The following is a 13,384-nucleotide window of genomic DNA, read 5'->3' as shown; positions in this document are numbered from 1 at the left end:
TGTCTTTTGCCAAGGAGCCAAGAGCAGAAGTGAGACTCCTGCGCAGATGGAAACTTTGGAAAACGTGTCATCTGGCTGGCGCCTCCTGCTGGGGAGAGATCAGAGCCTCCTAAGGGCCTGAGCTGAAGCCAGTGGAAAGTCTCCCTTTGTGTTCAGTGGGCTTTGAGAGAGCGCGTGTGAGGAACGCTGGACGGGACTGATTGGACAAGCAAATCCTCTGCCCTATCTGCTTACCCCGTCATGATCTCCCTTTTGCTGCTAATCTGCTGCTGTATTAACTGGCTAATAAAGCAAGAAGAGAAAGGCCACTCTCTAATGTTGAGCAAGAGAGAAGGGTTGGGAGAATCCTGGAGCCCTGGGATATCCAGCTGGATTATTAGAGATACGTTATACCAGTGAGTCTTAGACCACATGCAGTGTCTCTAGGCTTGTTCCTCTTTTGCACCGGAAGTGAAAGCAATTTTTTACCCAGTGTTCAAGACTGCTGAGGGCTTCACAGTACAAATAGACAGTCTCTGCCCTGAAGAGCTTAACAGTCCAAGGCCTTGATCCTGGAGATTCTTACCTGTGAACTGTGTGTGGGCCAGGTGGCAGGGTACTCTTCCCTTTAAGGGCAGTACCTCCCACTGGTCATCCCTCCCCATCATATGGTGTGGCCCTTTAAGGGTTTGGGGCTCCTCAGGCTTGGCCGGAGACCCATATCTCCCTCTTGACAAGAGGTCTTTCTGGACTCTGCAGTTCTCTGCCTGCAGTGAGATACCCAGCAGGACAGAGTGCTTACAGCCCAGTGTCTCTGCTTTGCTTTCTCTTTGAAGGTTATGAACGGGGTAATTGTTTTTTTCTAAGCAAGCACCTTTATTCTTAAGGTAAAAGCATGACAGAGAAAACTAAAAATAAAAGAACCGATGTGCATGCTAATAAGCTTACCAGAAATCACCCCCTGCCTGCAAAAGGACTCTGGTCCGTGTCAGGCCTTCCACCTCTCCACGGAGGAGTGGGGCCCTCCCCTGGCTGAGAAGGTCCTGTCTGTTGGCTGGATCAGAAAAAGGGCCCTGAGGCAGTTTAAATGCAGGCTATTTATCCCCAAGCCCTCTCTCTGTCTGCTGGACTTGGGAGAATCCAGTTTGCCTGAGTTCAAGTGAGCCTCCGCAGGAAATGGTGCCTCTCTGGAGGTGTTATAACCGGACGATCACCCCCCCCCACACACACACACACTCTCTTCCTAGTCCCTGGGGAGCCATGGTTACTGTCACCAATGGAATTCCTGACAATCCCTGGCCCATAGTGTTGCATAAACATTATACAGTGAGATCTCCCAAAGGTGTTGCAGGAAATTGCCATCTCTGCATCGGGGGCACTGGGGGAAGGGTGGAGAATTATCTTTTAGTCCTAGACACTAAGCGGTCACACTTGGCAGGTGTCATTTTCCTCCCCCCCCCCCCCCCCCGGCCAACTAGAAGTTTGGGATTTAAAAAATTGTCACTTGTGAGTCTTAAGGATGGGTTTGAATCCTTGGCACAGGGAAAGGGTCTGGGTGGACCAGGGCCAAAGAACAGTGATTGAGGAATGGAGGTGTAAGACCAATGTCCTGAGAATTCAAATCAATGACAGCAGCTAGCATCCCGCACTGTTACTGACTTGTTCGTGATCACGGTCGTGGTTAATCTGTAGTACTGGCCAGTTCACTGAAGCCATCTGCGGAGAAAGAAACCCTTCATGCCAAGTCAAAATTTCTGAACAAAAACTGGCAAGTCCTGGAAAAACCTGACTGTTATAGCAACGTGTGGCTGATTGGGCAGATGGGTTTTGTTTACCAGCCGCCCTGTGGAGTCATAACCCCTAGCAGCTAATGAGCTTAAGGAGGGCAGCACGTAGGATGACAGGCTAAGTTACGGTGTGGGCGGCTGGGCTCCTGGTACCTGGTTACCAGGAGGAATTCGAGGGGTTAGCGTGGCCATGCAGGAGCAGGGAGTGACCTTGTCCAACAAAAGAGACTTAACCTGAATGTCACGCAGCACTGGCAGCAGGTGCCGAGCTCTATAGTAACCAGCCCTGGGAGAGTCACCAACACGCCCGCAAGCCCCAGAGCAACCTAACAGAGATCACTGCAGGTGAGTGCTGGCATGAAGGTGGAAAGAGAACCTGAGGTTTAACACTGATCGTGCTCTCCGGCTGTGGTGGGAGTGGGAGCCGCCTGGTGAATGAGGGGTTAAATCCAGCTCAGCTTCCTTCCGCCTCCTGAACAGGTGCCCAGGGAAAGGGCTCTGAGGGTGGTTGCTTTGGAGACAGTGAAGGGATTTTTTAGGGAGTTTTAATTTCCTATTGCCCCTCCTGCTGCAGCTGGTTTGATGTCTTGTTAACACTTCTCAAGGGTCAGACCTCGCTAACCGCAACCGGGCTGTTGTCTGCTGGGTCACCCCACCAGGTAAACAGTGCTGGGGAGGAGAGTGGATTTAACCCAACTCTGACACTCTGGCCAGTTTTCCATCTGCAATCTCCCTTTGTGAAATCCAGAGGAGACAGTGTGTGAACAGTGCGTACGAATGTCCAGTGGTGGTACCACATGACGGTTGGGGTTCTTGGTAGCCCAGGCAAGAGGCATAGAGGTGAGGCCTTTTCAGCAAGAGCAAGGATTTTATTAGTGTCTCTTTTTGGCTGTTGCACAGAAATATATCCCTGACCAAACACCTCCAGAAATTTCTAAAATCAAAGGAATTAAAATACATTTTTATCCTGAACCAAAATCAATCCTTGTTCAGCACTAAGGGGGTGCATTGACACTACAGAATTTCACACTGCTGAAACGACTGCCACTAGCAATTGTGTAAGACCAGGGCTGGGATGAGTTCTAGACCCCTGTGAGTTCAGTCCATGCACCTTCGTTTTCACAGTTGCTAACCCTTGTTAGTTGCACTGCTATTGGCAGATGGTTATGCAGTCTGCTAGCCCAGGCTAAGTAAGCTGTGGTTCACCCTGGGCATAGATCTCTCTCTGTCTGTAGCCATGCCAGCTTATGCTGGGATCCTGTGCGATCTCTCAAAGCAGGGCTGGGCTTGGGTCAACCGTTGGCTGAGAGACCTTCAAGGCACAACCTTGGCGATTCTCTAGGTGGTGATCTTCCCTCTGAGTTACTGCTGACTCAGACATAGGATGCTTGGCTGATTTCCCCATGAGATGCTGCTATTAAAAAGCCAGAGACACTCTTTTTTTTTCTGGCAAGAGTTTCACTCATTAGCCCTCATGTCCTGGCCAAATTCTAATGCGGTTAACCTGGGCCTAGTTTTGTCTGAGAAGGGGCTGTGTATTGTTCTCAGGTAACAGCTGGTGGCTAGAAGGGAGCAAGATTGGAGCCAATGCTGCAAGATTTCTCTCTGGGGACAGTGCTTCATGCGTAGCCCATTTCACTGTTTGATTAATCGTTAGTTTCGCTTCCTGTCTCATGTGCCGAGCATTTTTATAGCACTTTTTGGTTTCTGCTGCCACATCGTGGCATTGCATCCACTAGCACAGGTCTTTAGACCTGCGCAGAGCCCCATGAACTTTCAAGAGGCCCTAGCCTGTGGCTCTGGGACTGTAGGACCAGGGGTTAATTTAGAACAAATTTATTTAGGCTGTAACCTGCTTGGAGCAGAGAAAGGGGTTCACCAGCTGGGTGCTGGCTAAGAAATAGGGCACCAGAGCTGCTGCAGTTTGAGTTTGGCGGCAGGAAGTTCCTTCTTTTCCTTCCGAGCCGGGGCAATGAGTAAGAGAAGCTCCTTCTTTACTTCCTAGACCCCCCCGCGTGGAGATTGGAAACAGTGGCAGCCTGAGAAGAGGCAGGCATGGAGCAACAGAAGCTTGTGGTGGAGCTAGGGGTCTCTCTTGCAGATCCCATGTTAAAGCTGGGCTCTGCATCTCTTCCCTGCTGTTGCTGAAGAGGCCACCAGACAGTTGTGGGGAAGTGGGGAGAGGATAGGAGTGGGGCCTGAGTTTCATTAGTAGTGTTATTTTCAGGCCTTGGTGAGTTGGTGTTCTCCCTTCCTGGACAGAGAATCAGCTGACGAGTAGAAAAAGGCACCGATGCACTTTTCTGAAAACAGATTGAAACCTTCAGATTTTTCTCTATAAGGAGCTTCCTATTTTTTTAAGCTAGTCAATTTAAAAAAAAAAATTCAAGCTGGCGTCCCTTTAAATACATTTTGTGTCGTTAAATACTCCAGGGAGGAAACCATTATAAAGTTCCTTTCCTATGTTTTATAGTGTTAATGTAGTCGGTCAAAAATCTGCCACATTCCACCCCAGAGCTGGCTGCATTTTTGCACCATGTGAAATGATTCCTGTATATTAAGTTCTCTCAAATCCTTTAGGGTGAGCACTGACCATTTACATTTCTATAACAACCTGCCACTGCCTGACTATATAACCATGGGCATGTTTCTACACCTCTCTGTGCTTTCGTTACCCCCTATGTATAATATAGATGATGCTTACGTTGACCCTGCTTTGTAAAGTGCTTTGAGATCTACAAATGAAAAGGATTGTCTGTATCCAAGATCTTAATACCTTGCTGGAGAGTTTTATTGCTGTAAAATGTTTGAGAGCTCTGAATTGAGGGCATGTCATTCGGATGCCTTTAATCAAGAAACTAAACTTGTTTGGAGTCAAGGGAAATGTAGATGATAAATGAAAGTTGTCATCCAATCAGAGGGAGGAAATTACTATGTGCCTTAGCTGACCAATCGTACAGCTCAAATAGCCAATTCTGACTATCAAAAGAGCAACCAAATCGTTCCTTCAAAGCATCTGTAGCTTCCAGGTGTTTGTAAAAACCATTGGTTCAACAGCTTTGCATGGCAAACACGTTTGTAAATGTTGTGAAGTGAACAGAAAAGTAACAAGCTGAAAAGTTCCTCAAAACACATTGTAACTGACAGCTCCACCAGCTGTAGCGATCTCACCGGAACAGCGGGATCTCCTGGGCTCCTTCAAGGGGAAGGATCCAGTTTAGTAGCGATGGCCCAGGGCTTTTTCAAATGGATCTTGAAACAGCAGCCTCCAGCTGCTAATATCTGCTTTGTGCATGATGCTCGGAGCTGTTTGCCAAGCATGGGAGACAAGAAGTTCACTTATACCTCGATACAAGCTCAGGAGGATTAAACAGCTTTAAAACCACAATGCAACATGCACGCCCAACTTCCAGCCATGGCCTAGTCCAGTTACTGAGGCCTTTCAAGCTATAGCGATCAAGGTATCTGGTGAGAATGTGTTGAATTTCATGAGTACTTGCAAGGTTAGCCTGTGTTTAATGCTGAGGAAAGTAAGTACATAGAAAGTACCCTGGAGTACTAGATGGAGCTGCTATAAGGTGGATGTATAACTGGCTGGAAAATGGTTCCCAAAGAGTCATTATCAGTGGTTCAACAGTCATGCTGGCAGGACATAACGAGTGGGGTCCCACAGGGATTGATTCTGGGTCCTGTTCTGTACAATATCTTCATCAATGGTTTAGATCAGTGGTTTTCAACCAGGGGTCTGGGGCCCCTGGGGGACTGCAAGCAAGTTTCAGGAGGACCGCCAAGCAGGGCTGGCCCTAGACCTGTGGGGGCCCAGGGCGGAAAGCCAAAGCACCACCACAAGGGGCTGAACCCCAGGGCTCCAAGCTCCGCCACCCAGGGCAGAAGCCAAAGCCTGAGCAATGGAGCTTCACCGAGCCCCCTGTGGCATGAGCCCTTGAGCAACAGCCCAGCTTCCTACCCCCTGACACCGGCCCTGGCTTTTACATGCAGAAAAACAGTTGTTGTGACATGGGGGGGCTGTGGAGTTTTCATACCATGCTGGGGGGAGGCTCAAAAAGAAAAAGGTTGAGAACCTCTGCTTTAAATAATAGCCTGTCGCACTGATCAACATTCTCTCACCGTTTCCTTGTACTCCCCCAGGCTGTCTGTATCCAGCTGTCGTCTCTTGACTTATGCTTAGATCGTCAGCTCTCTGAGGCAGAAACTTTGTACAGCACCTGGCGCCATGAGGTTCTGGTCTGTGACTGGGGTTCCTAGGCATTAGGATGATACAAATCATCCATAACCTGAAGTGTGTGCATCCCAAACACAGCTGGAGATATTGAGGGACTGGCAGCCAGTAAGTGAAACTGACTAGTGCAGATGGGCGGCTAAGCAGGTTACTAAAGGAAGCCAGCTTAGTGGGGCCAAGTCCTCCATGCATGTATAGGGACCGCTGGTGCACAGAGCCAGGAGGATGGGTGTATGGGGCGAGACCCCATGAAATCAAGAGTGGCCTGTACTGGGAGCATCCTGGGGGTTTTGGGAGACCCTGGGGGCAGGGGCTTCACCCCCTTAGTTTTGGGAGGGGAGAATGTGGAATGCACTGGGGGGAAGATGCAGGAGTGGGGTGGGGCCCAGACATCCCCGTGGGGTGAGACATGGAAGGAGGGAGACCCCACTAATGGAACATGTGGGAGGCCCTGCCCCAGGGGGATTGTGGGGGCAGCAGGGCAGAGCACCTCATTTGTGTGGGGTGTCCAGCAGCATGTCTCCCCTCTCTCTGGGTGGTTGTGGTGGGAGGCCCTGGGGCTCTGACTGTGAAGGGGGAGGGGCAGGACCAGACCCCTGCTGAGGGCAGCTGCTTGCCCAGTCACTTATAACTCTGTAACCGCCTTCCCCTTCTCCGCTCGGCTGGCTTGTCCCCAGCTCGCTCCCCCCACACCACGTAAATACAACACTCTGCAACGGCTGGGGGCTTTGGTGCTGAACACAAGGACCCGTGTGACAGGCAGGGCACTAATGACCTCGCCGCCTGTCTCAGTGGCACGGCAGGCCTCTCGCACATCCGGGCAGAAATGCTGCTCAAGAACTGTGTGTGGCTCAAACACTCGTCTCTTTCACCCGTGGAAGCTGGTCCAATAAAAGATCTCAGCTCACCCGTCTCCCCCTCCCATTACGGGGTCGGGAGAATAGATTCAGTGACTGACTCTTGCAGGAGAAAGGTTGAATCGTAGAATCAGCAACATGCACCTGGCATCGTTGTTATCTGTGATGTCTTCCGGCAGCCTGGCGGGATCCCAAGCAAGGATCTGCATGCCACTGAGCTAGGTGCTGATCCCTAGCTCTTATCTAGTGCTGTTCCTCAGCAGATCTTGAAGCGCTTTGCAAAGAGTCAGTATTGTTAGCCTCATGTTACAGAAGGGGAAACTGAGGCATGAAGCAGGGACATGACTTGCTCAAGATCACTCAGCTGACCAGTGGCAGAATTGAGAATAGATCCCAAGTTTCCTAAGTCCTAGGGCACTGCTCCAACCCCTAGGCTACACTGCTGAAGAGCACACGTGCAAGACCAAAAAACAGTCCCCCAAAAGCTTGCTGCTATCCCACATTACAGCTCTTTACACCTGAGGCCTGTGAGCATCCAGTTTAATGATACTTCTTGGGGCGCGTTACTGCTGCCGTGAACTATTCCGGTTCCCGGAAAGCAGGAGAGGACTGCACAGAGGGATTACGTTTGCACAGTCTGAACAGTAATCACCCAGCCAAAGCGCTGCTGGGATCTGGATCAAGACTAAAAAGGGTCCAGATTTACGAAAACCCAGTCTCCTTCCCCATCACTGACTCATTGACCTTCCAGCTCCCCTGACCTTCCCCGCACCCTCCCCAGTTCCCATCAGATGCTCTCGGCTGCCTGATCTCAAGCCTTCTGCCTTAATCCCCCTGCATCCTCCTTTCATGATATCTCTTCTGCGTAAAACGTAAAACGCATCTCGCTGCTAAGCCGCCTGCTGCTGCTGTGTTTGTTTATCTGGGTGATGCTGAATTGTTGTTCTGCTTCTTACCGGCAGAGGGGGACCTGCAAAGAGTGACTCAGAACAGACAGGGATGGGGGGGCCTTGGGGACTCTTTATCCTACATGTCACAACACGGGAAGGATCCAGATCCAGAATCACCCTGGTTCAGGCCTGCCCTGCTGCCCTGCAGGGTCAGCTCACAGTATCATGAGCACCTCCGCCTCAGCTCAGCAGGGCTGGACGTAAATGATTGAGAATAGTCAGCAGCGCTGTCCATAAACCCAAGGGATGGCGGCAAAGTCCCCTACGGGAAGAGGAGTTGAGGTCGAGCCAGCAGAAGGGTTGGGTCTGTGACACGTGTACTTGTTCTGTGTGGGGCTTTAAGTCTTGTCTGGTTTCTTTGAGAGCACAATTCTTGTTTACAATGTGGGTCTCCTCTAAAAAGTGAATCTGAATCTGGGAAGTGGCCCTGATCCGATTGGCCCCAGGTGCATTCCAGCATCACACTTGTCAGACCCTCCCATAGGGTCTAACTCCTATTTCTCTTTAGGAGCCAAGGCGGCTGGCAGAGGGGGGAGCTGGACTCTCTTATTCCTTGTGCGTTGTTTGCTGTTCCTCCTGCACAACCCCATAGAAAGTGGCGGGGAAGGCAGAACATGGCCTGATGGAGCTCTATGCCTGGTGATGTCGGAGAAGGAGAGGCCAGCTTGACTGTGAATCCATGGTGATTCTGCAGGGGTGGCAGTTAGGGGGAAATATTGTTTTCCCTTTGTAAAGTGAGCACCCCTCTGTCTGCCATTTGCACTTGCTGCATCTTGTCTGAAACGGAGCCCTGATCTTGCAATTTGCCCACCCAGGTGCTGCAGAATGGTTCTGCGTGGCCGCCAGGGCTCAGTTGCCTGCTTTTTAGGGCAGGATCAGGGCCTTTCGCTGCAAGCTCATTGATGTAGGGACTTCATGTTGTTTGTCCAGTACACCGTACTCTGCGCCCCTGATCCCAATCTGGCCACCACTGCAATATAATAATAGGGATGGTCGAACTGAGGCCAGTGAAAATCAGCCTTTTCATCGTCATGGCCTAGATTTACTGAGGCCTGGTCTACATCTTCAAATAGATCGACCAGGTAACATCGCTCAGGGCTGGAGAAAATTTTGCGGCACAGTGAGGTTGACCTAATGCCCATTGTAGATGCAGCTAGGTCAATGGAAGGATTCCTCAGTCGGCTTAACTATCAGCTCTCAGAGAGGTGGATTAACTGCAGCCGCAGAAACCCCCCTTCCACTGATGTGGGAGGCATCGAGGCTACAGCGGCTCAAGTGCAGCGCCAGAGCTGCACAGCTGTAATGTGGAGGTGGCTGGGCTCTGCCCAGTTTGTCTGCTCGTGCAGAGTTCTAGCCCAGCTGCCCTTATTCAGTGGGACTCCGCTGGAGGCTCACCTGAGCCTTTCATCTTGTAAGGATGGGACTCTGTGGGGAGAAGATCCTGTGGCTTTGAAAAGCCCATTGTCCACATCTCTCAGGCGGCAGAAGTCTTGCTGGGTGGTGAGCTTTCCACCTTCTTGGACTGGGAGCCAATTGGACCTGACAATCCAGGTTCTTCTGCCCTGAGATCTGATTTGGGATCAAAGCACCTGGCAGGACGGCCTTTGGATTTCGGGGGTTTGAATCCAGTGTCTGCCAATTCTCCCATAAAATCTGGGGTGTTTGAGATCTGAGCAGTCAGCTCCAGAACCAATCTGTCTGTCAGGTGTTTTGAAACGGACACCTACGTGTAAATCAGCACAGCAACATAGGTGGGGCTAACAGCGTCCCAAAAGGGTGTTTCTAGTGTAGACATGCTTACAAGCAGGACTTCTGGGCTTAGCTGCAGCTGTTAATTTCTTCCTCGTTCATTCTCAGTTTATTTGTATGAGATTCTCTCAGTTTACAGGCTGATTTTAAGATGAAAATATTTGTTGTCTGGGAAGGATTCTTACCAAGCTAACCTCTCTGCGGACGGCTTCATGGTGGACACTGGGCTCTTTCAACCTTGGCTTCTACTTAAGGCCTTTCATTGTCAGTTCAAATAACAAGAAGTCCTTGTGGCACCTAAGAGACTAACACATTTATTTGGGCATAAGCTTTTGCGGGCTAAACCCCACTTCATCAGATGCATGGAGTGGAAAATACAGTAGCAGGTATAAATACACAGTACATGAAAAAATGGGAGTTGCCTTAGCAAGTGGAGGGTCAGTGCTAACGAGCCAATTCAATTAAAGTGGAAGGGGGCTATTCTCAACAGTAGAATACCAAGGGAGGAAAAAATCACTTTAGTAGTGGAGATGAGGCCCATGTAATCAAGGTGGCCCATTTCAAAGAGTTGGCAAGAAGGGGTGAGGAACAGTCGAGGGTAATTAGTTTTTGCAGTAACCCATCCACTCCCCGTCTTTATTCAGTTTAATTTGATGGTGTCCAGTTTGCAAATTAATTCCAGTTCTGCCCTTTCTTGTTGGAGTCTGTTTCTGAAGTTTTTTTGTTGAAGAATTGCCACTTTTAAGTGTGCTATTGAGTGTCCAGGGAGACTGAAGTGTTCTCCGACTGGTTTTTCTATGTCATAATTCTTGATGTCAGGTTTGTGTCCATTAATTCTTTTGTGTAGAGACTGTCCAGTTTGGCCAGTATACAGAGGGGCACTGCTGGCATGTGATGGCATAGATCACATTGGCAGATGTGCAGGTGAATGAGCCCCTGATGGCGTGGCTGATGTGGCTAGGTCCTATATTTCCAGGTTTCACAAAAGTAATTGTTCCACTGTTACTGGTTTACAGCCAAATTTGGAACTACTCAGGTACATGAAAATACTGAGTGTGTTAAGGAAATCCAATCCACTATGTTAGGTGGAAGTGTTTCTGTTAATAAGTCAGTCGAAGGGTTAAAAGTGAGGCTGTCTGTTGAAATAAGGCAATGTAGTGGAAGATGCACCCGTGGGTGTAAATACGGTTTGTGTCCAATTTGTGAAGTAAGCCACAGTATTAAACTGCTTTGACTTTGAATACTTTTACTTTTTTTCTACTCATTGCTTTTTTCCTGTCCTCCCCTCTCCCCACAGTAACTCTGATCTTTATCCTGAAAACTGTTAATTTTTTGCATTGATTTTCACCTGCTAATTTTTCTACTAAATACTGACAAGTTACTGGGAAAGTTTAGCAAAGTAAAATCTGAAATCAAAGGGCCTCCCTTCCGCTTACGCCCCATCAAGGTCTGAAAAGGGGGATTCTTCAGCAATGGAGTTTGCCCACATTTGTATCACCATAGTAACAGAGCTTTGAAGTTGTCATAGTGATGGTTCCTTAGGGGCTGGGCGAAGCACCATCTCGCATATCCCTCTCCCCCATTGGCTTGATCCCCCCTCCTCCCCTCTCCAAAGCCAGGCTACTCTTGGGTCCTAGTACACCCTGCTTTGCTTTCAGATGATGATGTTGGCACCACCAGAGATGTCCCCTTTGAACCTTGTCTACCAGAGGGCAGGTTAGCTGGGGCAGTGGTGATAACACCAATGACTGGCCTCCATTAGGGTTTGCACCAGCAGAGCTGCACCAGTGTTAGTGCAACAGTGGGAGATTCTTCTAAAAATGCTTGTGCAAGAGACAGCTGTGAAGTGTAAAGTCAGGGTCCCGGCTGTGAGCCCAGAAGGATGGTGTGAACCCTGTGTCTTTGGGTATGTCTACCCTGCGAGTGGAGATTTGAGTGCAGCTCGGGGAGCCACTCCCATTAGGAATATGGCTAAAGAAATCAGTGAAGATGCAGTGGCACAGGCTTCAGCGTGGGCTGTGCAAGCCCATCTGGAACCCCACTAGGTACAGCCCGTGCCAGGGTCCATGCCACTGCCTCTTCACTGCTATTTTGAGAGTTGCTAGCAGGATTAGAGGTAGCGCTGGTTTGCCTAGCTGAGCTGCAGTTACCCGTTGCAGTGTAGACATCCCTTAGATGCACTATACCTTGGTAGGCAAGAGGATGCAGTGTGACCTGATTGGGTCACTATAATGGCCTTTTTGTGCCATTTGCTTCAGTTGCTGTAAATCCTGCTGCCCGTCCCTCTGGCTTCTCAGGAGACCAGGTTGCTAGGTTGAAGCTGCCTTTATTCAAGACAGTGTTGCTTAGTGGGTAGAACAGGACCAGAGTTCCATTTCCAGCTTCTCCCACCAACTTTGCAGGGTGACGGAAGGCGAGTCACTTTAGGTCTTTCTGTGCCTCAGTTTCCCCATTTGTAAAATGGGTCTAATACAATCTACCTGCCAGAGGTATTATGCAGCTTCATTAGTCTGTAAAGTGCCTTGGGCTCTTCCTGGGCAAAAGGCTCCAGAGAAGGGCAAAGTATTCATCTGATTCTCCCCACCCGCTAGTGGCAGGGGGCATGGAGAGGGGACGGCGTTTGAGAGTAATGTGCTTTTTAAAGCATAGTGTGATTTATAGCAAAATGCTCAGGCCTGGGAGAGGTGCTGGGTTTTCTAACAGGCTGATTTCTCTTCTGGACCCGTCTTGGGGGCTTAATCTGCCACATCAGCCTTTGACTAGTAGGAGTCTGATAACCTAAATCCGCGTTCCCTACTAGCTGGTAAGAGGAAGGAGCTTTCAGGCCCAGGTGGTCTGAGAGACTCCTGGATGCTGAGGGATGGCAGGGATCAGTCTGTCTGTCCCAGTATCCTGTCTCTGACAGTGGACAGCATCAGATGGGTTACAGTTTTGCGGGGCTCTGGGCCACAGCAAGTGGGGCCCCCTCCTCACCCCCTCCACCTGCAGTCCCCTCCCCGCTGCCGCCAGGGAAATGGGGTCAGGCTTCCCCCACTCCCCAGCAGTAATGTCAGGTGGGCGGAGTAGGGCAAGTCCCCGTTCCCTCACCCTGCTCCCTGGCAGGAGGGCCGGGTGGGTGGGTGGAGCAGGTTGGGGGGCCAATTTTTCCAGGGCCCCCCAATTAGCTGGGGCCCCTGGGCACAGCCCCATTGGCCCTGTGGCTAATCTGCCCCTGTTCAAGACCACCCCCCCTTCAAGGGGCAGATGTGGGGTAAACTGCCCCCCCCCCACTGGATTTTATCCTGATCTTTAATAGTTAGACATTGTCCTAAGCCCGAGGCTGAATATCCCTTCCAAAGTTTTCCTTGTCAGTAATGGCAACTGCATATTCTCCATCCCTGTAGAAATGTCCCCTCCCTGTCTGAATCTTAAATTCCTGGACTCAGCATCACCTTTCTGTACCCTGTCCACACTCAGCTTTAACACGTGTCGATTAACGGGTTTTAACACCCTTTTATCCTAGTCTCCCCAACCTTCTTGGGGGCACCACTTCCCCCCTCCCTCCCCCGCACCCAGGGCTCCTGCGGTGGCTAAAGCCAGCCCAAAGCAGCTAGCCACGCCCGGCTCCCGTGGCTTGCGGCTCTGCCGGCGGCTGGGGGGCGTTAGGACCCCAGGGCAGGGAGACGATGGCCATGAATGAAATCTCCAGGAAGGGGCGGGATTCCTCGGCCGTCTGCCCTCCTCCCGGGCCGCCCTGGGTCTCGCTGCCCGTGGGGCGCCGGGGGAGGAGACTTGATCCTACTCGCGAGTCCCCGGGCGCTGCGCGGTGGGTGCGGAGCCGCC

At 50.5% G+C, this 13,384-nt stretch overlaps 1 protein-coding gene across 1 annotated transcript in view; it reads left to right on the top strand.

Annotated features, from left to right (window-relative positions):
- CROCC (ciliary rootlet coiled-coil, rootletin) overlaps nucleotides 1-13,384 on the top strand; it is a 107,620-nt gene that overhangs the window by 26,967 nt on the left and 67,269 nt on the right. The window contains exon 2 of the mRNA XM_032787576.2: nucleotides 739-2,111. The gene's annotated coding sequence lies outside the window, so the exon portion shown is untranslated. The remainder of the gene's footprint in view (nucleotides 1-738; nucleotides 2,112-13,384) is intronic.

Source organism: Chelonoidis abingdonii, chromosome 23 (genome assembly GCF_003597395.2).
Source record: "Chelonoidis abingdonii isolate Lonesome George chromosome 23, CheloAbing_2.0, whole genome shotgun sequence".
NCBI lineage: Eukaryota > Metazoa > Chordata > Testudines > Testudinidae > Chelonoidis > Chelonoidis abingdonii.
Note: the sequence above shows the minus strand (reverse complement) of the source record. Positions and strands in the feature narration are given on the sequence as shown.